Consider the following 25,932-nt stretch of genomic DNA (forward strand, 5'->3'; position numbering starts at 1 on the left):
AAAAAATTAAGGCCAACAATACCTACAGCTCAGAGAAGCTTAATAAGAGTCATGAAAATGCATCCCCAAAGTGCATTGCCTGGTACCCAGTAGCAGTGGGGTATTTTGCATAATGGTCAACCAAAGTTTCAGTGTCTGTTGTGCAGGGAAATGCTTGAACTTTGTTTCTCAGTTATTGCTTTCTCTACTATGAGACAGAAGAGGTTTCTTCCAACCTCTTCACATGAGTGGATCCCATGACTTAGTTGCTTTTATTTTCACAAGATATTGCATGAGGCCCAGATGGGCTCAGGGGTTGAAACAAAGATGTGTGTTAGATTCTGCAGGTCATGGCTCTATGGGCCACTCAAGGGCTTTGAGAAAACGTGGATGGTTAGAGCCAAAGAAGGCAGGAAACACTTTGTGCAAGGGCTGGTGCTGGATGGGTGATGAATAGCAGAGTTGTGGTTCCATTTTGCAGAGGGCTGGAAGGCAGAAAAACAGGATGGACAGATGGACCACTCACTGGCTAGGTGATCTCAGGCAAATCCCTGCTTTGTGAACTTCGTTTTCCTCATCTGTAAACCACTCTCTTGGTGCACTTTGAGAACAGGAGCTCATCTTCATTATAGCACCTCGCATTTTATATTGGATTCATTCTTTCTGGTTGGGTCAACTCTGTCTATATCTGTGGTCTCTGCCATGGTCCAACCATTGGTAGCCTGGCTTGAACCACATGAAAACCCTCCTACACTAAGGAAATATCTCCCCTCTTGCCCTCTCCGGTCTGTTCTCTATTCTATGGACAGAGTTATCATCTCAAATTGCAAATATGATCCCTTATCCCCTCACTTGTGACCCTTAAAAGGCTTCCCACCATTCTTGAGAGAGTAACAAAACTCTTGTACAGTTTCTAAGCATTTTCCAGACTTAACTCCCTCTACTCTCTTCTTTCTCCCTGAGCATCAGCCACACCAACTGCCTCTCATTTCCTCCTGACTGTAGAGCCCTTTCTCAGTCTGTTCCCTGTGCCTGGAACACCTTTCCCAATCCTCATCTTGGCTAGTTGACTTTCGCTCAATTCTTTGGATCTTAGTTCAAATATTGCTTCCTAAAGAAAGACTTTCTCCGATCCTTCAGACTAGGTGAGGGTCCCCATTTCCTTCATACATTTATAATTTGTCTTTATAGAGGTGTAATCTTTTTGTTAATATTTCAAAATGTTTGTCTCCCCATCTGACTGTCAGCTCCATGAGCATAGGGAGTCCATATTTTATTATTTTATCCTTGTAATATTGAACGATGCCTGTTATGTAGTAGGTGTCAAATGAATATTCTTTGAATGATGAAATGAGCAAATGTATTTGCCTCCCACCTTGGAGACTGGGGATCAAGCCTTCATTACTATGGGCCCAGTACTTAATAAAGTACCTGGAATTAGCAGGATGCTTTCTACAAGTACATGTTGAAAGGAGATATTTCATGAGCAGTCATGCTGGATGATTTGACAGCCTTGCTCAAACAATACGTTTCTGTGACACTGAGTCTGTGGTTCGCCACCTCCATCAATGACAGCAAGCTGGCTGCACCATGTCATGCCTTTGCAACATCTTCTCGTGATTAAACAAAACCCCAAAACTCTGGACAAAGCCTTTCTATTTTCAATGGAGTTTAAGCTGCTTTATGGATCCAAACTGTGTCCACTACCCTCGCCACCATGTGACTTTCTTGTTAATCAAGGACATATGTCTGCTGACTTCAGTGGGGACTCTAGTGCTCCCTGAGCCACTGAGATGAGAGAAAGCTAGTGCTTGGATAATCTAAGAAAAACAGAGGCAGAGGGATTATGAAATGTTAATTGAAATAAAGCCTATGCAAAGGATGTAGAGTCACACACATGAGAGGAGCAGTAAACAGGAGATTTCGGCCTGGATATTGTATAGGCTGTGTGCTCCTGGGCTGTTACATTAAGGGTGCCCAGAGATCTCAGCCCCCTCCAATAACTGCCAGGGGAGCATTCACATGGAGAAGCCAGGCCCTCAGTCTCCTGACTTCATGCCTGAGCTCTTCTACAGTATGGTGCTGGGGGAGAGCAGTCTTTAGAAATAAAACTGTCCTGCGGAAGACAGGAGAGAACTCAGGAGTCCTGGGGATAAAAGAGAATACGTCTTCCTCTGGCTGGTAATCTGAAAATCAAGTTAGCCTTTTAGTTTTCATAAAGTCAATGCCTGGCCAGGGTCTCCGCATAATTCATATCTGGTATCTGCATGGTGGTGTGAAGATCCTAAAGAGACTCCCACGTGTATTTTCCACAGCAAATCCCCACAACACCATGATGCTGCCATCACTGGTCCCCTTCATGCAACAGGAAACCAGGATAAAGGGACTCAGCCAGAGTCAGGCTGCTACCAAGTGGAGGAGCTGGGAACTGGGAATAGAATGTGCAGGTGCCAGAGCAAAACCCTGTGTTTTATTTTGTTTGCTTCTCTCCCCTAGGACCCTGTGTTGCCTGGCCTAGGGCACGGCCTTAGTGTGGTCCTGTGATGGAATCACATGTGCTCAGAAACCTGATCGCTCTTTCAAAGATCTCAGATTGTGCTTTTCAGTTGGAGGGAATGAGAGCACCGCTCACATATGAATGGGGATCTGAGGAACTAGTGGTTGTCCAGGGTCACTTCTGCAGAGTAACGCCGATTGGGTGGCTCTTCTGCATGGTTCCTGCCCCCATCTTCCTTGGGGTGTCCAAAGTGTGATGTCAAGGTGACCTCAGAGGCCTCCTACCTGGTTTCTCTGCCCCTGGTTGTGCCTCCCCTATCTCTGATGCCCCACCATCACCCTACTGAGGCAAGAGTGATATTTCTTTCTTCTTTTTTTTTTATTGGAGTTCAATTTGCCAACATATAGCATAACATCCAGTGCTCATCCTGCCAAGTGCCCCCCTCAGTGCCCATCACCAGTCACCCCAACCCCCCACCCACCTCCCCTTCCACTATCCCTTGTTCCTTTCCCAGAGTTAGGCGTCTCTCGTGTTTTGTCACCCTCACTGATATTTTCACTCATTTTCTCTCCTTTCCCTTTATTCCCCTTCACTATTTTTTATATTCCCCAAATGAATGAGACCATACAATATTTGTCCTTTTCCGATTGACTTATTTCACTCAGCATGATACCCTCCAGGTCCTCCACATCGAAGCAAATGGTGGGTATTTGTCATTTCTAATGGCTGAAGAATATTCCATCATATACATAGACCACATCTTCTTTATCCATTCATCTTTCAATGGACACCGAGGCTCCTCCCACAGTTTGGCTATTGTGCCCATTGCTGCTATAAACATTGAGGTGCAGGCGTCCCGGCGTTTCACTGCATCTGTATCTTTGGGGTAAATCCCCAGCAGTGCAATTGCTGGGTCGTAGGGCAGATCTATTTTTAACAGAGTGATATTTCTAAAATATAAATTTAGATCCCATAATTTTCCTCCTTAAAATTCTTTCATGGTTTCCCATTACCTCCAGAACAAAGTGCAAACTCAGTAGGACAATTATGGCCATTCATAACCTGCCTGTCCCTGCTTTACTCCCTCATTTACTAAACACACAATCACCAAAGGCTTTTGGGGCAGGTGCATAGCGGTCCTGGGGAAATGCACGCGAAGAGGTCTGCTATTCCCAGACTGCTCAATCTGGATTTTATACTCTGGCCGCCATGAGGTTCTCCCTGTCTCCTGGAGTACCTCCTCCTTTCCAAATCTCTGTGGTTGTTCCTTTTATTCTCACTCTGTAGAGTGTCTACTATAGAATCCCTCAGATACAGCTCCTCCAACAACCAGCCCCTGATCCCCTGCCTGGTGAATCCATCCCACACGGAGATTCAGGTTTCTCCCTTCCTTACTCTGACAAGGCTTTCACAACCCATAAGAGGTTTATTCTACTTTCTTTACCTTAATTACAGCATATACCATTTTGCATTATAATCATTTGTGTGACCTTTTATGGCCCCAAAGCCACCATGACCACCTCGATAGTACGGACCCCACTTTCTCTATCCTCGGTGTCTAACACAGAGGGAGGCACCAGATGCAAGGTGATGAGCTCCTTAATAACACCGTGTGCCTGGCTTCTTGCCTCGTGAATGAGGCATTGTTCTGGCTGCACCGGCTGCAACCGCCCCCCTACTTCCCCCAGATTTCTCTGCAGCCTCCCTCTACATGTCTGACACTTAGGTTTGTGTTCCAGAACAGTCTGTGGCCATCTGTCCTTCCTCATTCTTTGGAGGCAATCTTTCCATGGAAGGGTTGCTTTGCTCTGCGTAGTGTCCGCTGGCACCTAGCCCACTGCCAGGCCCACAGCGAGATCTCAAGGAACAGCTGTTGCTTTTGGAAGATGATAAGGATTTGTTAAAATTGCTGGGAGTACGTAACTATCACCCTTTGCAGTATATATGTATATATTATATACATGCTGCTGTATATATGTAAATGTTACTATTTATAACATATGTATGTATAATGTAAGATATATATAATATATATATTACTCATATAGGTATATATATTGCTTTATATAATGTAAAGTATATATACGATATATATTACATATATGATAGGTGTGTATATTACAAAATATACATATATTTTATTTTATTTTATTTTTTATTTATTTTTTTTTTAATTTTTTATTTATTTATGATAGTCACAGAGAGAGAGAGAGAGAGAGGCAGAGACACAGGCAGAGGGAGAAGCAGGCTCCATGCACCGGGAGCCCGACGTGGGATTCGATCCCGGGTCTCCAGGATCAGGCCCTGGGCCAAAGGCAGGCGCCAAACTGCTGCGCCACCCAGGGATCCCTATACATATATTTTAAAATATATCTATTTCTTAATTTTTCAGCTTATCACAATTACAAAGAGAAAGCTGTCCTTACTAATTTTTACTAGTAAACTTCAGAAACTGAAGACTTCTTAGGAAAGGGACCACGTTTATGCAAATTTCTATTTCAAGCCTCTAGCAGACACCTTGTATTTGCCAATGCTCAATAAATATGTTTAAGAATGGGTAAATAATAATGATGTGTACCATTTATTGAATTTATACCACATGGGGTAACTTAAGTATTTTGCATCTATGTGTTATCATTTAATTCATAAAATAACCTTGTGAAGTAGTCATTATATTTATTTTACAGAGGAGGAAGCTAAACTCAGGAAGTCTGAGTAAATTAGCCAAGGTCACGTGTCTTGTAAGGGGCACAGGGTAATTCCAAAATGAGCCAGCAGTTGCAAATCTCCATGCTGTTAACCTCTATGCTGTGCTTGAAGCAAGAGCCTCCACTTGTGAAAATAGAGCTATTTGGGAGAATGCAGGGCACTTTTGTTTTCCTCTGTGAAGAGACACAAGATAATAGGTCTGTGCCACTTCCCTGGGAAGGGTCCAGACTCTGCTTCCTTATTCTATAGTCTGTCACCAACTCATGCAGGCAGAGGGACCCACTGACCCCGGTCGTACAGGAGTGGAGGGTTTCCTGGAGTATGGGAATTACAGTGTTAAAGTCAAGACCAAGTTCGCCCTAAATTCAGGGCTAACATGATAGCATTAAGAGCTCCAGATAAAATTCATTTAGTCATTTATATATATGCTTTATGTCAAAGAGTGTGTATAGCATGTAGGGTGTATATGTGGGCATGTGTACATGTGTGTGCCATATACTACTGTTATGAGGAAATGGGACATATTTTCTTGGGATGTTTATTCCAACTCCAAAGGATATGCTGGGCCAGACCAGGACAGGAGGAGCCTCACTTCTAAGCTGAAGTGCAAGATACTCATCCTCACATGTTGTAGGTTGGAGAAACCACAAACACAGACATAGGCACATTCTTTAACTCAGTGCATGGACTCATACACAGTCTCATATCTGCCGAACTGGACGCATTCCCCACAGTCTCACCCCCAATTCAGGCCCTGCCAGAGATATAAGCAAATATTCGTGCAGTCACCCAGTCATGACTTATACGTATTCATTCATTATATGTAATCATACATATGCACACACAAGTTTATGTTGGAATCATAGGTACTACACATTGTTACATATTTGCACACAAATATACAGACTACAAAAGTGCCATAGATACCATTTATATACACAAAGACGACACTACATGTATACAGACATGATGCAATGCATCATTCATGTTCACACAAAGCTGTGTATGCAAAGCAAAATATATCATCATAGAGACATGCATTGGTGTATATATGCATTCACACTTTCAAAATATGCAAGTGTGCATGCTCATGGGCACAGAGCTGATCTTTTATCCACTGCCTTTGCTTTACTTACAGAGGCATTTTCACAGATGCTAACATATTTTCCCTAATCCATATATTCAGTCACATTCAGAGGTGTACACAGATTCACATATACGCATATGCACATGTGCAGATTACACATTTCTCTCTTATACACACACATACAACATCCGTGGACAGTGCTTGAGTTGTTCTCTGTGACAAAGCTGGGTAAAAGGACAGATGAAAGAGAAAGAGAGGAAGGAAGGAAGGAAGGAAGGAAGGAAGGAAGGAAGGAAGGAAGAAGGGAGGGAGGGAGGGAGGGAGGAAGGAAGGAAGGAAGGAAGGAAGGAAGGAAGGAAGGAAGGAAGAAAAAACGAAAGAAAGAAAGAAAGAAAGAAAGAAAGAAAGAAAGAAAGAAAGAAAGAAAGAAAGAAAAAGGAAGGAAGGAAGGAAGGAAGGAAGGAAGAAAGAAAGAAAGAAAGAAAGAAAGAAAGAAAGAAAGAAAGAAAGAAAGAAAGAAAGAAAGAAAGAAAGAAAGAAAGAAAGAAAGAAAAAGAAGAAAGGCAGGAAGGAAGAGTGAACACACACATATAGAGGTATACGTATATTTTAACTGGATCTTACACCTGTCCCTATCTACTAACACAAGGCATTTTCTAACTATCCATCCTCAGTTAGATACACACTGACAAGATCCACAAAGACAGAGAATCTTGGGTCAGACAATTCTTGCTAACCCCTACATTGCCCCAAATATCAAATAGAGCTGGTGTATCTGCTGATTCTTTGTGTTCTCTTCAAGGCAAACAGGGGGGTTATGCCGAGGCCACTTGCACATGATCTTTGTAAAGCCCCACTGCCAGTGAGACCCCCAGAATTAGCAAGGTCCAAGAGGAAACTGACCGTAGAGGAATGTTTTTCTACTTAGCCAAGAGGATCCGGCTCCTTTGAACACAGACTTTCTGCTCAGAACTCCTAATGCATTCCACATTTGGCCATTAAATCCTAATTGGAGGCCTGCTGGGGAAGGTATGGGGGCCCAGCCTGCTAGCATTTCCTGGGTCACATCCCTGCAAGACCCAGCCTGACCCGGTGCCCTTGTATGACCTGCCCTTTTGAACTCTTAATCCCACTATTGGCCACAAAGAATTAGGAGCTCAATTTACTCCTGAAACCACAGGCATGTCCCCTCTGGTCTTCCTCTTCTCATCTGCCATCTCTTCTCCCCCTTCCCCCACCCACCGCCACACACATATACACACTTTATTTTTCTTCCCTTTCCTGCCTCCTTACCAAGGAGGCAGGATGTCCTGTGGGGTCTTAATTGAAAGGCTCCAAAAAGCCTGAGACTTTTATGATGAAACAATTGTCCTTGGTAAATGTCAGGCTTGTATTTGATGATATTTATGACCTTTTTTCCATTAGCCTGTCATTTTCCTGAGAAATTATGACCCTGGCCCTGTCAGCCTAACCAGGCCGGTTTTATATATAGTAAGTGGTGTGCAGATGAGAAGAATCTCACCCTCCTCAGCCCAAATGACTCTCTGTCACATCAGATTCAGGGCATATCTCACCAGGTACCAATAAGCAACCGGAGAGATAAGATAAGGATGAAATAGCCTTGAAATGATCACTTTGGACAGTCTGGGTGATTTTGGAGTGAAAGCTAGCCTTCACTCTGCCTCTTGCTAGCTGTACTAACTTGTCCAAGCCATCAAACATCTCGAATCTTCAGTATTCTCATCTAGAAAGCAGTGATGATTAATCCTGCCCCAGGAAAGTGTTGCTGTGAAGATCAAATAAATAAATACAGGGAAAGGGGCTCTGTACGATTGAAAAATTAATCAGATATCATTAATATTATTGAAATAATCAAGAGCTTCCTCATCAATGGGAGCTTCAGGCCAGTAAGAAATAGAAACAATCATTGCCTTGAAATCTGAGGAAAATGACCAATCATGGCCAATGGCTACAAAATACAGGAAGATAAATTTTGGTTCTATTTAAGGAATAATTTCTCAAGGGTTAGAACTGCAAGAGGATGAAATGAAAAGTTTTGGAGGTGATAAAATCCTCATCCTTGGGGGCATTTACTTACTGCCCCCTGACAATGTCAGTCTCTGTCTTGTTGCTCTTGTTTCAATCCTATTGTTCAGAGATGAATTCTCCTGCAGACCCAAGTCTTCTCTAGGGACTATGCCAGCCCAGAGAAGGGCAGAACCTAAATAAATAGCCCCCAATCTCCCTGTCTAGAAAGGCTTGGATTCAAGCACAGATCTTGACCTGTACCCTAGAATCTCCTTCATGACCACTGGCATGGCTCGTTTCAAAGAAGATACGGTAAAGAACATGGGTGCTAGCGTCAGACTCATGATTTCAAATCCTTGTGATACCCCTTACTAGCTTTAAGGCATCAAACTACTTAATGGAAATCTCTGAGCCACAGTTTTCCTGTCATTAAAATGAGAGTAATGATAAAACCTACCTTATAAGATCACTGTGGGATTAAATGAAGTAATCTGTGTAATGTATGTGGCCCAATTTCAGTGTGGAGAAACCTTTTGGTAATGTTAGTTTTCATCATTAAGTGACAGTCTTGATGGTGGAGTCAATGATGGTGATCTAAAGCTGGATTTTATTTAATATGGAATTTCCCATAATAGACCCAGGAGCTGGTGTTCCATGGAAAGAACTTGATTCATATCTGTTGCCTATAGTCAAGGCCCCATGATGAAGAAAGTGGAGGATGCTATAAGAAGATAACTAATTGGAGGAAAGGGATCACATCTTAGGTTGAGTCAAGAAAGAGAGCTATGACAAAGTGGCATGTAAGCTCAACTCAACAGGATGAATAGAAGTCATCCAGGTGTGGAGTAGAGGAAAGACCATTCCAGAAGGAGAATAGGACCTGGACAAAAGTCCTGAGACTTAAACATTTTGGTTAATTGCAGTAACTGGAAAAAGACTAATGTGTCTGGAGTGTGCTAAGTGGCACTATGTGAGTTTGGTCAAAGGACAGATTTTCAGAGCCTGAACACCAGGGTATGGACTTGCAATCATCAGGATCTTAGCAGGAGAGTGACAGGGTCAGATTTATGTAGGTCACATGCTATTAAGTCACAGTGTAGAATTTAAACAAGTAGCATCTTACCACAGCCTAGTAGTGCTACTGTTAATCCTGTGCTGAATAAGCAAAGGATGGGAAGGATGACCAGTCAAGGCTGCAGTACGCTGCCATGTTTCATGCAGTCCTTAGAGACTGGATTCACATAGGAACACTGGTGCTCAGTAGAGGCTGTGCCTCAGCATGAGAACTACAAGTCTAGATCCTTATCTTGTGTAGTATTACATTCCCAGAGCCTAGAAATAGTATATGACACATAAACAGGCACCCAATAAAATTTTTTGGATTACATAAATCAGACCCAAGGACAGGCTGTGCCTTTATCACCAGTGAGTGGTTGCTTCAACTTTTGAATTTAGGAGGACACTTCTCCAAAACACTGCTCCTCAGATAATGCTCATCTATGACAAAGCGTCCTCAGATCCCTACCATCCTGCTCAGGCATATTCCTGGCTGCCCATTTTGGGGAAATGTAAGTCACAAGCTAACACTCTACTGAGTAATTTTTTGCAGTCTCACCGGATACTTGAACTGCTTTTCTTGTGGACCAGTAGATGGGAGAAATATAGGTAGTAAGATGTTACATTTTCGGCTTCTCTCAGTTTTCCCATAATATTCCAAACTGGGTGAAATAATGTTAAGAAATTAAATTCAATTTTCATCATCATACCTGTGTGAATTCTTTTTACAATGTGATAAAAGGGAAGCATTCCCAACTGAAGAATTTGCAATAAGAAAACAATGGTAAGCAAGGCAATAACATGAAATACATATTCATGTTGCTTTTTAAATTTTGTCCCACATTCTGAAGACTTTTAAATGTATCTTTTATCCTTTTTTGGTTTTGCTATGAAATGATAGTTCTAATAGATAGTAGTTGTTTTAAAGTATTTCGATGTCAAAATAAAATCTGTGTCCAAAATTATTTAGCAGACATATTCTTAATCTACAGGATCCTTAAATTTGAGATCCCTGGAAACCAGAGAAAGTATCAGAAAGGTAACAAAAAAACTTCCAGGGATCCATGTGGGCCAGGCTTTGAATGTAAGTACTCACACCTGCGCAAGAGCAATTGGTACTTATGTCATTATTTTCAGGATAAATGTTTAAAGTATCACCTCCATTTTGAGGTGGGATATAATTCTAGTTATTCCACTGCTAATAAGTAAAAGAGATGGGGTTCAGAATCAGTTTTCTTTTTTTTCTGGATCTAAATCAGCTCTTTTCAGCTACTATGTGCTACTAATTCCCTCCCCCCCAAAAAAATTGAATTGAAGAATTAGTGAATGAGTAAGGGAATGAATGATCTTGGTGGAAGGAGAAGGACCTCGAGACTTGGCAAACTGGAATTTGAATTGTGGCTTTGTCAATTACCATTGTTGGTATATTGTATTTTATTTTGCCTAGGTACCTTAGTCAATTTAGGTTGTTATAATAGAATATCATAGACTGGGTGGCTTCTAAACAACAAAAATTGATTTCTCCTACCTCTGAGAGCTAGGAGTATGCGATCAGGATGCCAGCATGGTCAAGGTGTGGTGAAGAGCCTCTTCCGGGTTGCAGACCGCTGTTTTCTCCTTGTGCCCTTACATGGCAGATAAAGAGGAATAAGTTGCTCTCTGGGGTCTCTTTTATAGGGCACTAATCCCATTCATAAGGATCCCACCCTCATGACCTAATTACTTTCCAAAGGTGCCAACTCCTAATACCATCACACTAGATTTCAACACATGAATTTTGGAAGGACACAGATGTTCAGTCTGTAACACTGAGTGTTCGCTCCGGGGATCAGGAGTTGTCAACCACTGCCGATGGGAAGAGAACAGATGTGATGTCTTAGCAGATATGTAAGAACCTCTGGGTGGTTGACTTGTGACCTCTTCCGTGATCTGTTTAAATCTTCTCTCAGCCTTCATTCTCAAATTGAAGACAATAACAGAGAACCAAGGCTGACCCAGCACAAATAAATGTTTGCTGCTATGAGCTTTGGAAACAGTTTTGGTTGTTCACTTTTGCCTCACGAACTTGAAAAATCTGACTAATGCAATATTGTTTGAATAATTGTTAGATCTTAGCCACTAAACCATTTCAAGCCTCTGTCCTTATCTATAAAATGGGGATAATATGTATCTACTTTATAAATATAGGGATTTTATGAGAAAACAAAGTAGCTAATGTGTGCCAGACATAATACATGGTATAGAAGGAAAGTCTCAAGTGCCTTCATTTGTTTGAAATCTTTTTAAGCTCATGCTCTCTCCAAACGCTCCTTTATTCCTTTTTCCTGAACTATCCATTCCGATTCAAGCCAACTCCATTTATCAAACATCTATTATGGGAAACATTTTTTGGCAGGCATTGTGCCTGAGAATGTTTTCTCAGTTTTGCTTTTCAGCTGAAAGAAAGAGTATGAGGAAAACAACATGTACAGGACAAGGACATAGGTTCCTGGCCCAAAGCAAATACCTACCCCAAAGGGACCTCGAATTCCCACCCAGTGTTTTAATTATGAGATTTAAATATTTTAGGAGAGTTCACTTAATCAAACCTAATTTACCAGAGAGAAGAACCAATCCAGGTATTCAGACAGGACAGGATTTTTTAAACCAGTATCGATACTGAAAGGCAGAGAGTTACCCAATATTATGGAAGTGGAAAACGATCAATCAAAGAGAAGCTCATTAAAAAACAGTATTAAAAATATATCTTGGCAGCAAAGTGAGTCAGTAGTATTTTTTCTAAGTGTGGTCCTCTGAGCACCTGTGTCGGAGCCATCTTGTGGGAGCGAATTAATAGGCAGAGTCCTCGTTTCTGCCCAGACTTACCTGGTGAGAATCACTAACTGGCTAAGTTAAAGAAGCCACATTTGTAAGTCCCTCTTGGTTTCCTTCAAGACCTTGCTTTTCTTAACAGCACTATTATAGTACTTGATTTCTGATATATTTTACTATAGTATGTGTAGTTTGCACAAAATGAAATGTAAACACCCTAAATATTGAGTGTGGGGAGAAGCTTCCTCCCTTGACTCAATTGAACACACCCGGCCATCACCACCAAAAATAAGACACAGAACATTTTCATCACCTGAGAAAATTTCCTCCTATTCCTTCGTAGTTCTCTGCCTCTGCCCAGAGATAATCTCTTTCTGACTTCTACCACCATAGGTTGTTTTCCTGCTTGAGGAATTCACATAAATGGAATTATACATGATGTATTTGTTTAAATGTGTGTAAATTGTTCAAATGTGGCATGCTTTGCACAGCCTATTTTTGAGATTCAGCAATGTTGTTCTAGGCATCAGTAGTTTGTTCCTCTGAATAGTACTCTGGAGTATGAGCACAAAAATTTTTATCCGTTGTCCTGTTCTTGGACAGAAGGATTGTTTCAAGTTTGGGGCTGTCATGAATAAGGATGTAATAAACATTCTTATATTACTTTTTCTGGGGGCATGTGTTTTATTTTTCTTTTATAAATATCTAGGAGTAGAATTGGTGGATCATATAGTGCATATGTATTTAAATTTGCATGATACTGCCAAAGAGTTTTTATATTCTTACCAGCGATGCATGAGAGTTCCAGTTGCTCCACATCCTTGACAACAGTTGGTACTTACAATACTTTTTATTTATTAAAGATTTTATTTATTTATGGTAGAGAGAGAGAGAGAGAACATGAGTAGGGGGAGGGGAAGAAGGAGAGGAAGAAGCAGCTCCCCGCTGAGCAGGGAGCCCAAATCAGGGCTCAAACCCAGGACCCTGGGATCATGATCTGAGCCAAAGGCAGATGCTTAATGGAGTGAGCCACCCAGGCCTCTCGGTCTTTTTTATTTTTGCCATACTAGTGAGCATGGAGTAGCATGACACGGTGGTTTTATTTGCATTTCTCTGCAGAATAATAAAGTTAATTAACCTGATGGCTAATTGTTACTTACCTCTGGCTATTTGTAGATCTTCTTTTGTGACACATGAGGTCAAGTCATTAGTCCCCATTCCTTTCCTGCTCACTGCATTTGGACAAGCACAGGTCTGGAGGTAAGTACCCTGACCTCATAACCAAAATCTTTGGTTCTTGACTGGCTCTGCCATGAACCAGTTATGTGAATTTTGGGTCACATTGGTTTACTTGCTTCCTCATGTACAGAATGTGGATCCTGCCTAAGTCATCCATTTATTTCCTTTTTTTGAGGAAAGGAAAAAGGGAGTGATTGCCCGTTTCCTAAAGAACTGATCCTCAGGGATGATCTGAAAAAATACACATACCTCAGACCTACAGCTTTTTGCATCAATCCCGCATTAACACATAAAGGGTCAACAATGAAAGGCTATTTTGGAGTAGCTTCAGAAGCAAATAGAGAATAATGTTTAACTCAAGATTTTCCTCATCCTTATACCTACCCTCTCCCCACCCCCAAAATAGTAACTGTGCCCCAACTTCTATGGATGGGGAAGAATTGGAGGACACAAATGAGCGCGCAGAGGCCAGTGGATCTATGAGTTTCTGCATCTATTTGACCACTTCTGTGAAATAGATCAAAGACCAAGATAGGTTTATGGAAGCAGAGCTGGGAGGATGTGTGCTTTGCTTAACAGCCCAGGCTCCAGGGTAGTATGAAGAAACCAGAAGAGCAAAAGCCCTTGAGAGCTGCCTAGAAATTCTCAATGGCATGGTATGGCACAAAATCAGTCAATTCACTGTGTACACCCCAGACAGAAAGAGGGTATATAGATAAAGACAAATGCAATGGAGAGCTCATTAAATATAAGAGATCAGATTCCATAAGACCCTGCATGGTCTCTGTTATTCTAAAATCCACCCTTGGGGTGCTTGGGTGGTTCAGTTGGTTAAGTGTCTGCCTTTGGCTCAGGGTATGATCTCAGGGTCCTGGGATTGAGCTCCATATTGGGGTCCCTGCTCAGTGGGAGAGTCTGCTTATCCTTCTCCCTCTCCCTCTGTGTGCTGTCTCTCTCTTTCATAAATAATAAAATAAAAAATTAAAAAAAATATTTAAAATCCACCCCTGAGGAAAGCTGAGGTAATGTTCTTACTTGATTGAATTTGCTTTCCCAATATGAAGTTGAAACAATTTAGAAATTAAGTTACTATGTAAAAAACAAAAAGTATGTTTAGAATTTCTCATGTGATCCTAGGGATGGAAATTAATGTGTAATTAATACACAAAGATTTTTATTTTACAAGAGGTAGAGAAGAATTCCTGAGAACAAGAGGTTGAGTAACTTAGAGGTTAAATCAACAGGTAGACCAAACACAACCCATAACTCCCAATTCTCAGTCCAATCCTCTTGCTCTTGAGTCATGATTTCATATATATATATATATAATAAATATATATTTATTATATTTTATATATATTATACATAAAGCTTTTATATTATTTATATTATATATATTTATATATAAATATATATATTTATTATATATATTTTTATATTTATTATATTTTTTATTTTAATTCCAGTGTAGTTAACATACAGTGTGATATTAGTTTCAGGTATATAATATAGTGACTTAACACTTCCATACATTGCCCAGTGCTCATCATAACAAGTGCCCTCCTTGATCCCCGTCACTTATTTCTCCCATCCCTCCACCTACTTCCACTCTACTGACCATCTGTTTATTCTCCATAGTTAAAAGTCTGTCTCTTGGTTTGTCTCTCTCTCTTTCTTTTTTCCCCTTTTGTTCATTTGTTTGGTTTCTTAAATTCAACACATGAGTGAGATCATATGGTATTTGTCTTTCTCCGACATATTTCACTTAGCACTGTACTATCTAGATCCATCTATATTGTTGCAAATGGCAAAATTTCATTCTTTTTATGGCTGAGTAATATACCACATCTTCTTTCTCTGTTCATCTGTCAATGGACACTTGGGCTGCTTCCGTAATTTGGCTGTTGTAGATAATGCTGCTACAAATGTAGGAGTTTGTGTATTGCTTTGAATTAGTGTTTTGTATTTTTTGTGTAACTAGTAGTGTGATTGCTGGATCATAGGATAGTTCTATTTCTAACTTTCTGAGGACCCTCTATACTGTCTTTCACAATGGCTGCACCAGTTTACACTCCCACCAACAGCACATGGGTTCATTTTTCACTGCATTTTCAACAACACCTAAATAAAAAAAAAAAAAAAAAAATGGGATCCCTGGGTGGCGCAGCGGTTTGGCGCCTGCCTTTGGCCCAGGGCCCGATCCTGAGGACCCAGGATCGAATCCCACGTCGGGCTCCTGGTGCATGGAGCCTGCTTCTCCCTCTGCCTGTGTCTCTGCCTCTCTCCCTCTCTCTGTGTGACTATCATAAATAAAAAAAAAAAAAAAAAAAAAAAAAAACAACACCTACTGTTTCTTGCATGTTTTATTTTAGCCACTTTCCAGGTGTGAGGTCATATCTCACTGTGGTTTTGATTTGTGTTTCCCTGATGATGAGTGCTGTTGAACATCTTCACATGTGTCTTGTGGCCATCTGTAAGTCTTCTTTGGAGAAATATTTGTTCATGTCATCTGCCCATTTTTAATTGTATTACTTGTTTTTTTGGTGTTGAGTTGTATAAGATCTTTATGTATTTTGTATACTAACCCTTTATCAGATATGTCATTTGCAAATATCTTCTCATTCAGTAGGTTGTCTTTTTTGGTTTTATTGATTGTTTCTTTTGCTATCCAGAAGCTTTTTATTTTGCTGTGGTCCCAATAGTTTTTTTGTTTTGTTTTGTTTTGTTTTGTTTTTTGCTTTTATTTCCCTTGCCTCAGAAGACATATCTAGAAAGATGTTGCTATGACTAATGACAGAGAAATTACTGCCTGTGCTCTCCTCTAGGATTTTTATGGTTTTAGGTCTCATACTTAGGTCTTTAATCCATTTTGAGTTTATTTTTGTGTATGGTGTAGGAAGTGGTCCAGTTTCATTCTTCTGTGTGTAGCTGTCCAGTTTTCCCAACATTTGTTGAAGAGACTAATAATACACAAATAGTTTTTGAGAAGTGTCCTAAAGTAACATATGTAGCCCAGGCAGGATGCTATGGGACCAAGGCAACATGTAACCTACTGAAGTATGCCTGAGTAGGACCAGCCAAAAACTACTCCCTTAGCTACACTTATTCGTGTTAGCACCATTTTTCTTTTTTAATTAATAACAACTAGAGACAAAAGGTCTACTGTGGACACGTTATTTTTTTTCTAAAAAACTGTATAATGAGGACCTACCTAAATGCAGCACTCATTCTCAACAACTTGTTTGCTGTTTTTGGAAACTCCTAAATTAAAAACTATCCCCAAATATATGTATTATTAAAAATAATGGCAACAAACACATGCCATACTGTGCTATTCCTGTACTGGCGGCAGACATCATAAATTAATCATGACACTCTTTCCAATGAATCTTGAGATTGCTCAGAAACCTTCACAACTCAGATCTTTGGGCAGCCACGACTAATCAATCTGAATTATCATAAAAATGGAAATTTCTTCCTGGCCCCTTTTATAGATGTTTGGCCTAGGTAGCTAGAATCTGACTCTTCCAATGAAGAATATCATGCCGCAAACAATAAAACATGGTAAAATCTCATAATGAAGCTTATGTCTTATTTATATTGCCACTTTTTACATTAGGCATAGGCATAGGGTTCTTCATGATTGGCCCCACTCAATATTATCTCTCCAGCTTCCATGAGTAGTGCTCCTCTCTTTCCATCACGTTCTCAAGCAAAGTATTTCAAGTCCTCTTAACTTACCATACTCTTAATTCTTTGAGTTTATGTACACATCTTCCTCTCATTGTAGGTTTTTTATTTTATTTTATTTTATTTATTTTATTTTATTATTTTATTTTTTTATTTCAGCGCTACTCACCATCACTACCACCACTACCTGTGAGGGTCTTCTTATGGAAATATTAACTTGATGACCAACTGGTCAGATGTCATGAGCCTCTAGCAGATAGTATCTTTCGTCCCTCAGCCTCATGGTCATCATTCCTATTCAGCGTCTCTACTCCTGAGGCTAGCAGCCTATCGACTACATCTGCCAGAAACCCTTGCCACCTGGCTTCTTTGTATTTACACTATGAGGAGGCACTAATGGGAGTCTGAAAAGTGGAGGGAAGAGAAAGCATGTATGTCTCATCTTTTGGTGGCACCTCCAGCAGTGGGAGCAACTGTGTTGGCTAGAATGTGTGTGATCCTGCACTCCTTCTTAGGCAGCTAGATTCCAAGAGCATCCACATCAGTAGTGCAGCAATGATAGACTCTAATAATACTGTTTATCTTTTCTTTTTCTTCTTCAGAATTAAAGATAGTCTTATTAGTTCTCTGTAGTTATTAACTTGTGACCTTCTTGGGTTTTGTCTCTTCAAACTTCTGACACTTTTGTAAACAGTTAACTATTTCAGATTCTTTATTTTGAAGTCAGAGAGGATTCTATTTTTCTAATGCAGAGTATGAAGAACACGCAGAAAGACTATTACTTATGAGTTCTCTTCAAGGGGCTCCAAGAAGCTGAAATCATTGTTCTGAATCATACCCTGGAAGCAAACCCCATCAGGTTCTCTCTTGGGCTTTACCATCATTTAAACTCTAAGCTCTTGATAATTCTCTAGAACAGGGGCAGCAAACATTTATTTGTAAAGAATTAGATAGCAGGGGCAGCCCCAGTGGCGCAGCGGTTTGGTGCTGCCTCCAGCCTGGGATGTGATCCTGGAGACCAAGGATCGAGTCCCACATCAGGCTCCCTGCATGGAGCCTGCTTCTCCCTCTGCCTGTGTCTCTGCCTCTCTCTCTATCTCTGTGTCTATGAATAAATAAATAAAATCTTAAAAAAAAAAAGAATCAGATAGCAAACATTGTGGATCATGCAATCTGTATGTAAGTACTCTGCTATCACAGCATGAAAGCATCCAAAGATAATACATAAACAAGTGGGCATGATTGTGTTCCAATAAAACTTTACTTACCCAAATTTGGCCACCAGTGGTAGTTTGTTGACTTTTGCTCTAGAAAGTTGAAAATACAAGAAGAAAGGGTAAAACTGATTATCACTGAAAGGAGATGATCATTCATTTCAATCATTCTTTGTTATTCATTTATTCACTTTTCATTTATTTTTTCCGTTATTTATTGATGCTGCTCTAGGTAACTGGGATAAAATGGAGATTAATATATGCACATTTCTAAAAGGAATATTTAATTTGATAGATTAAAGCACAAGAAAATCTAATTTTCAGTAAGTCTGGAAATGTCCCTCAAACTCTAAATGCCAAGACTTTTCCTGTTAACTTTTTGCCAGTCGTAGGCACGCTGCCACCTGCCTTTGTGTGATCCTGTCATGACTGTAACTTCTACTTAAGAAAAAGTCTCTCTTTCATGAAATGAAAGGATATTCATTACGCAGATGAGTATTAGCTTTCCAATCCAAATGCAAGGCTTTAATCAACCCTGAGAAACACTTAAAACACACAGAGCCTCTAAATTGCATTATCCTCTGGAAAACTATATCCACTCCCCCATACAGAAAACAATTCCCTTGTTCTTATCATGGAAGAAACAAAAGATACCAACAGAATGCTTTCATGTATCCCCTAAATAATGCCTATAATTAAATGTACCATGTGTGTGATCGAATAAAATTTCATTTGCTTTCCAGCTTCTTCTGAATAACACCATGATTTAAAAGATCAAAGCAATAGGCTATTTTGAGTCTTTGAGATGTTTTTTTTTCAAGTACTAGCATTAATCTATCAAGAACAAAAATATCCTCCTCTATTCTGAAAAATAGCAATAGTAACCAGAGTCTCTCCAAATTCACATCAAATTTAATGTTCAATTCAAAATTTTGTTTAGAATTCGTTTTCCTTCTATCACAACATGGAGTTATTTCCAGAATTTAAGTTCTTTTATCTTTTCCCACATTTTTTTTTACTTTTTATTAGAAACAATTTCAAGGAGGAGGGGCAAGATGGCGGATGAGTAGGGTCCCCAAATCACCTGTCTCCACCAAATTACCTAGAAAACCTTCAAATTATCCTGAAAATCTATGAATTCGGCCTGAGAATTAGAGGGAACACCTGGAATGCTACAGTGAGAAGAGTTTGCGCTTCTATCAAGGTAGGAAGACGGGGAAAAGAAATAAAGAAACAAAAGGCCTCCAAGGGGGAGGGGCCCCGCGAGGAGCCGGGCTGAGGCCGGGGCGAGTGTCCCCAGGACAGGAGAGCCCCGTCCCAGAGGAGCAGGAGCTGCACCGACCTTCCCGGGCAGAAAGGGGCCCGCAGGGAGGTGGAGCAGGACCCAGGAGGGCGGGGATGCCCTCGGGCTCCCGGGGACACTAACAGACACCTGCGCCCCGGGAGAGTGCGCCGAGCTCCCTAAGGGCTGCAGCGCGCACGGCGGGACCCGGAGCAGCTCGGGGGGGCTCGGGGGCGACTCCGCGGAGGGGGCTGCGGGGCGGGAGCGCGAATCCAACAGCGCAGACCGGAGCCCAGGGCGCCGGGACACAGCCCAGGATCCGGCCTCCCCCCGGGACAGGCAGAGGCCGGGAGGGCCCAGGACAGCGAGGACGCTCCTGCCCCGAGCTGAGCAGATCAGCGGCCCCGCCCCGGAGCCTCCAGGCCCTGCAGATGGAGAGCTCTGGAGCTACTGCGGGGGCTGACTCCAGGGCTGCAGAGCTGGCCCTGCCACTAGGGCTGTTGCTTCTGGGGCCTCACGGCGTAAACAACCCCCACTGAGCCCTGCACCAGGCAGGGGCACAGCAGCTCCCCCAAGTGCTAACACCTGAAAATCAGCACAACAGGCCCCTCCCCCAGAAGACCAGCTAGACGGACAAGTTCCAGGGGAAGTCAAGGGACTTAAAGTACACAGAATCAGAAGATACTCCCCCGTGGTTCTTTTTTGTTGTTGTTGTTGTTGTTGTTGTTGTTTGTTTTGTTTTGCTTTTCGATTTGTTTCCTTCCCCCACCCCCCTTTTTTCTCCTTTCTTTCTTTTTCTTTCTCTTTTTCTTCTTTTTTTCGTTTTTTTCTTCCTTTTTTTCTCTTTCTCTTTTCTTTCCTTCTTTCTCTCCTCTCTTTTTCTCCTTTTCCCAATACAACTTGTTTTTGGCCACTCTGCACTGAGCAAAATGACTAGAAGGAAAACCTCACCTCAAAAGAAAGAATCAGAAACAGTCCTCTCTCCCACAGAGTTACACAATCTGGATTACAATTCAATGTCAGAAAGCCAATTCAGAAGCATTATTATACAGCTACTGGTGGCTCTAGAAAAAAGCATAAAGGACTCAAGAGACTTCATGACTGCAGAATTTAGAGCTAATCAGGCAGAAATTAAAAATCAATTGAATGAGATGCAATCCAAACTAGAAGTCCCAACGACGAGGGTTAACGAGGTGGAAGAACGAGTGAGTGACATAGAAGACAAGTTGATGGCAAAGAGAGAAACTGAGGAAAAAAGAGACAAACAATTAAAAGACCATGAAGATAGATTAAGGGAAATAAACGACAGCCTGAGAAAGAAAAACTTACCTTTAATTGGTGTTCCTGAGGGCGCCGAAAGGGACAGAGGGCCAGAATATGTATTTGAACAAATCATAGCTGAAAACTTTCCTAATCTGGGAAGGGAAACAGGCATTCAGATCCAGGAAATAGAGAGATCCCCCCCTAAAATCAATAAAAACCGTTCAACACCTCGACATTTAATAGTGAAGCTTGCAAATTCCAAAGATAAAGAGAAGATCCTTAAAGCAGCAAGAGACAAGAAATCCCTGACTTTTATGGGGAGGAGTATTAGGGTAACAGCAGACCTCTCCACAGAGACCTGGCAGGCCAGAAAGGGCTGGCAGGATATATTCAGGGTCCTAAATGAGAAGACCATGCAACCAAGACTACTTTATCCAGCAAGGCTCTCATTCAAAATGGAAGGAGAGATAAAGAGCTTCCAAGACAGGCAGCAACTAAAAGAATATGTGACCTCCAAACCAGCTCTGCAAGAAATTTTAAGGGGGACTCTTAAAATTCCCCTTTAAGAAGGAGTTCAGTGGAATATTCCACAAAAACAAAGACTGAATAGATATCATGATGACACTAAACTCATATCTCTCAATAGTAACTCTGAACGTGAACGGGCTTAATGACCCCATCAAAAGGCACAGGGTTTCAGACTGGATAAAAAGGCAGGACCCATCTATTTGCTGTCTACAAGAGACTCATTTTAGACAGAAGGACACGTACAACCTGAAAATAAAAGGTTGGAGAACCATTTACCATTCAAATGGTCCTCAAAAGAAAGCAGGGGTAGCCATCCTTATATCAGATAAACTAAAATTTACCCTGAAGACTGTAGTGAGAGATGAAGAGGGACACTATATCATACTTAAAGGATCTATCCAACAAGAGGACTTAACAATCCTCAATATATATGCCCTGAATGTGGGAGCTGCTAAATATTTAAACCAATTAATAACCAAAGTGAAGAAATACTTAGATAATAATACACTTAAACTTGGTGACTTCAATCTAGCTCTTTCTACCCTCGATAGGTCTTCTAAGCACAACATCTCCAAAGAAACGAGAGCTTTAAATGATACACTGGACCAGATGGATTTCACAGATATCTACAGAACTTTACATCCAAACTCAACTGAATACACATTCTTCTCAAGTGCACATGGAACTTTCTCCAGAATAGACCACATATTGGGTCACAAATCGGGTCTGAACCGATACCAAAAGATTGGGATTGTCCCCTGCATGTTCTCAGACCATAATGCCTTGAAATTAGAACTAAATCACAACAAGAAGTTTGGAAGGACCTCAAACACGTGGAGGTTAAGGACCATCCTGCTAAAAGATGAAAGGGTCAACCAGGAAATTAAGGAAGAATTAAAAAGATTCATGGAAACTAATGAGAATGAAGATACAACCGTTCAAAATCTTTGGGATGCAGCAAAAGCAGTCCTAAGGGGGAAATACATCGCAATACAAGCATCCATTCAAAAACTGGAAAGAACTCAAATACAAAAGCTAACCTTACACATAAAGGAGCTAGAGAAAAAACAGCAAATAGATCCTACAGCCAGGAGAAGGAGGGAGTTAATAAAGATTCGAGCAGAACTCAACGAAATCGAGACCAGAAGAACTGTGGAACAGATCAACAGAACCAGGAGTTGGTCCTTTGAAAGAATTAATAAGATAGATAAACCATTAGCCAGCCTTATTAAAAAGAAGAAAGAGAAGACTCAAATTAATAAAATCATGAATGAGAAAGGAGAGATCACTACCAACACCAAGGAAATACAAACGATTTTAAAAACATATTATGAACAGCTATACGCCAATAAATTAGGCAATCTAGAAGAAATGGACGCATTCCTGGAAAGCCACAAACTACCAAAACTGGAACAGGAAGAAATAGAAAACCTGAACAGGCCAATAACCAGGGAGGAAATTGAAGCAGTCATCAAAAACCTCCCAAGACACAAGAGTCCAGGGCCAGATGGCTTCCCAGGGGAATTTTATCAAACGTTTAAAGAAGAAACCATACCTATTCTCCTAAAGCTGTTTGGAAAGATACAAAGAGATGGAGTACTTCCAAATTCGTTCTATGAGGCCAGCATCACCTTAATTCCAAAACCAGACAAAGACCCCACCAAAAAGGAGAATTACAGACCAATATCCCTGATGAACATGGATGCAAAAATTCTCAACAAGATACTGGCCAATAGGATCCAACAGTACATTAAGAAAATTATTCACCATGACCAAGTAGGATTTATCCCCGGGACACAAGGCTGGTTCAACACCTGTAAAACAATCAATGTGATTCATCATATCAGCAAGAGAAAAACCAAGAACCATATGATCCTCTCATTAGATGCAGAGAAAGCATTTGACAAAATACAGCATCCATTTCTGATCAAAACTCTTCAGAGTGTAGGGATAGAGGGAACATTCCTCAACATCTTAAAAGCCATCTATGAAAAGCCCACAGCAAATATCATTCTCAATGGGGAAGCACTGGGAGCCTTTCCCCTAAGATCAGGAACAAGACAGGGATGTCCACTCTCACCACTGCTATTCAACATAGTACTGGAAGTCCTAGCCTCAGCAATCAGACAACAAAGGACATTAAAGGCAATTGAATTGGCAAAGAAGAAGTCAAACTCTCCCTCTTCGCCGATGACATGATACTCTACATAGAAAACCCAAAAATCTCCACCCCAATATTGCTAGAACTCATATAGCAATTCAGTAGCGTGGCAGGATACAAAATCAATGCCCAGAAATCAGTGGCATTTCTGTACACTAACAATGAGACTGAAGAAAGAGAAATCAAGGAGTCAATCCCATTTACAATTGCACCCAAAAGCATAAGATACCTAGGAATAAACCTAACCAAAGATGTAAAGGATCTATACCCTCAAAACTATAGAACACTTCTGAAAGAAATTGAGGAAGACACAAAGAGATGGAAAAATATTCCATGCTCATGGATTGGCAGAATTAATATTGTGAAAATGTCAATGTTACCCAGGGCAATATACGTTTAATGCAATCCCTATCAAAATACCATGGACTTTCTTCAGAGAGTTAGAACAAATTATATTAAGATTTGTGTGGAATCAGAAAAGACCCCGAATAGCCAGGGGAATTTTAAAAAAGAAAACCATATCTGGGGGCATCACAATGCCAGATTTCAGGTTGTACTACAAAGCTGTGGTCATCAAGACAGTGTGGTACTGGCACAAAAACAGACACATAGATCAATGGAACAGAATAGAGAACCCAGAAGTGGACCCTCAACTTTATGGTCAACTAATATTCGATAAAGGGGGAAAGACTATCCATTGGAAGAAAGACAGTCTCTTCAATAAATGGTGCTGGGAAAATTGGACATTCACATGCAGAAGAATGAAACTAGACCACTCCCTTTCACCATACACAAAGATAAACTCAAAATGGATGAAAGATCTAAATGTGAGACAAGAGTCCATCAAAATCCTAGAGAAGAACACAGGCAACACCCTTTTTGAACTCGGCCACAGTAACTTCTTGCAAGATACATCCACGAAGGCAAAAGAAACAAAAGCAAAAATGAACTATTGGGACTTCATCAAGATAAGAAGCTTTTGCACAGCAAAGGATACAGTCAACAAAACTAAAAGACAACCTACAGAATGGGAGAAGATATTTGCAAATGACGTGTCAGATAAAGGGCTAGTTTCCAAGATGTATAAAGAACTTATTAAACTCAACACCAAAGAAACAAACAATCCAATCATGAAATGGGCAAAAGACATGAACAGAAATCTCACAGAGGAAGACATAGACATGGCCAACATGCATATGAGAAAATGCTCTGCATCACTTGCCATCAGGGAAATACAAATCAAGATCACAATGAGATACCACCTCACACCAGTGAGAATGGGGTAAATTAACAAGGCAGGAAACGACAAATGTTGGAGAGGATGCGGAGAAAAGGGAACCCTCTTACACTGTTGGTGGGAATGTGAAATTGTGCAGCCACTCTGGAAAACTGTGTGGAGGTTCCTCAAAGAGTTAAAAATAGACCTGCCCTACGACCCAGCAATTGCACTGTTGGGGATTTACCCCAAAGATATAGATGCAGTGAAACGTCGGGACACCTGCACCCCGATGTTTATAGCAGCAATGGCCACAATAGCCAAACTGTGGAAGGAGCCTCGGTGTCCAACAAAAGATGAATGGATAAAGAAGATGTGGTTTATGTATACAATGGAATATTACTCAGCCATTAGAAATGACAAATACCCACCATTTGCTTCGTCGTGGATGGAACTGGAGGGTATTATGCTGAGTGAAGTAAGTCAATTGGAGAAGGACAAACATTATATGTTCTCATTCATTTGAGAAATATAAATAATAGTGAAAGGGAATATAAGGGAAGGGAGAAGAAATGTGTGGGAAATATCAGAAAGGGAGACATAACGTAAAGACTGCTAACTCTGGGAAACGAACTAGGGGTGGTAGAAGGGGAGGAGGGCGGGGGGTGGGATGAATGGGTGACGGGCACTGGGGGTTATTCTGTATGTTAGTAAATTGAACACCAATAAAAAATAAATTAAAAAAAAAAGAAACAATTTCAAGACTAAAAAAAAAATGTTATAACATTAATTCAGAGAATTGTTCTCTTTCCATTTACCCAGATACTGCACCTTGAAGTTTCACCAATGGTCCCAATAATCTTTATGGCAAAAAGATCAAATCCAATATCACATATTGCTACAAAGTTGCCATGTTTCTCTGATCTCCTTGAACCTAAATCCTTTCCTCAGTCTTATCTCAATTTTCATGACCTTGACACTTTTGCAGATTATAGACCAACTATTTTATAAATACCTCTCCACTCTACTTTGTCCAACATTTGCCTGTGATTTGATTAAGGTTATGTATTTGGGGTCAGAATATCACAGCAGTAATTCTGTATTCTCATTGCTTGCATCCAGTGGCATATCAGAACAATTTTTCCCATTACTGGTAGTACGAAATTTTATCA

At 40.7% G+C, this 25,932-nt stretch overlaps 1 long non-coding RNA gene across 2 annotated transcripts in view; it reads right to left on the reverse strand.

The window, feature by feature from the left end:
• Nucleotides 1-284: 284 nt before the first annotated feature.
• Nucleotides 285-25,932, reverse strand: part of LOC140603410 (uncharacterized) — a 65,145-nt gene continuing 39,497 nt past the window's right edge. The window contains exons 3-5 of one of the 2 annotated variants that reach the window (XR_012006392.1): nt 18,365-18,403; nt 10,885-10,981; nt 285-464 (exon numbers count right to left, since the gene is read on the reverse strand). This is a non-coding gene — a long non-coding RNA (uncharacterized lncRNA). Of the gene's footprint in view, nt 465-10,804; nt 10,982-18,364; nt 18,404-25,932 lie in introns of those variants that run through there. The other variant, XR_012006391.1, reaches the window with a different exon arrangement.

Source organism: Canis lupus, chromosome 14 (genome assembly GCF_048164855.1).
Source record: "Canis lupus baileyi chromosome 14, mCanLup2.hap1, whole genome shotgun sequence".
NCBI classification, from domain to species: domain Eukaryota; kingdom Metazoa; phylum Chordata; class Mammalia; order Carnivora; family Canidae; genus Canis; species Canis lupus.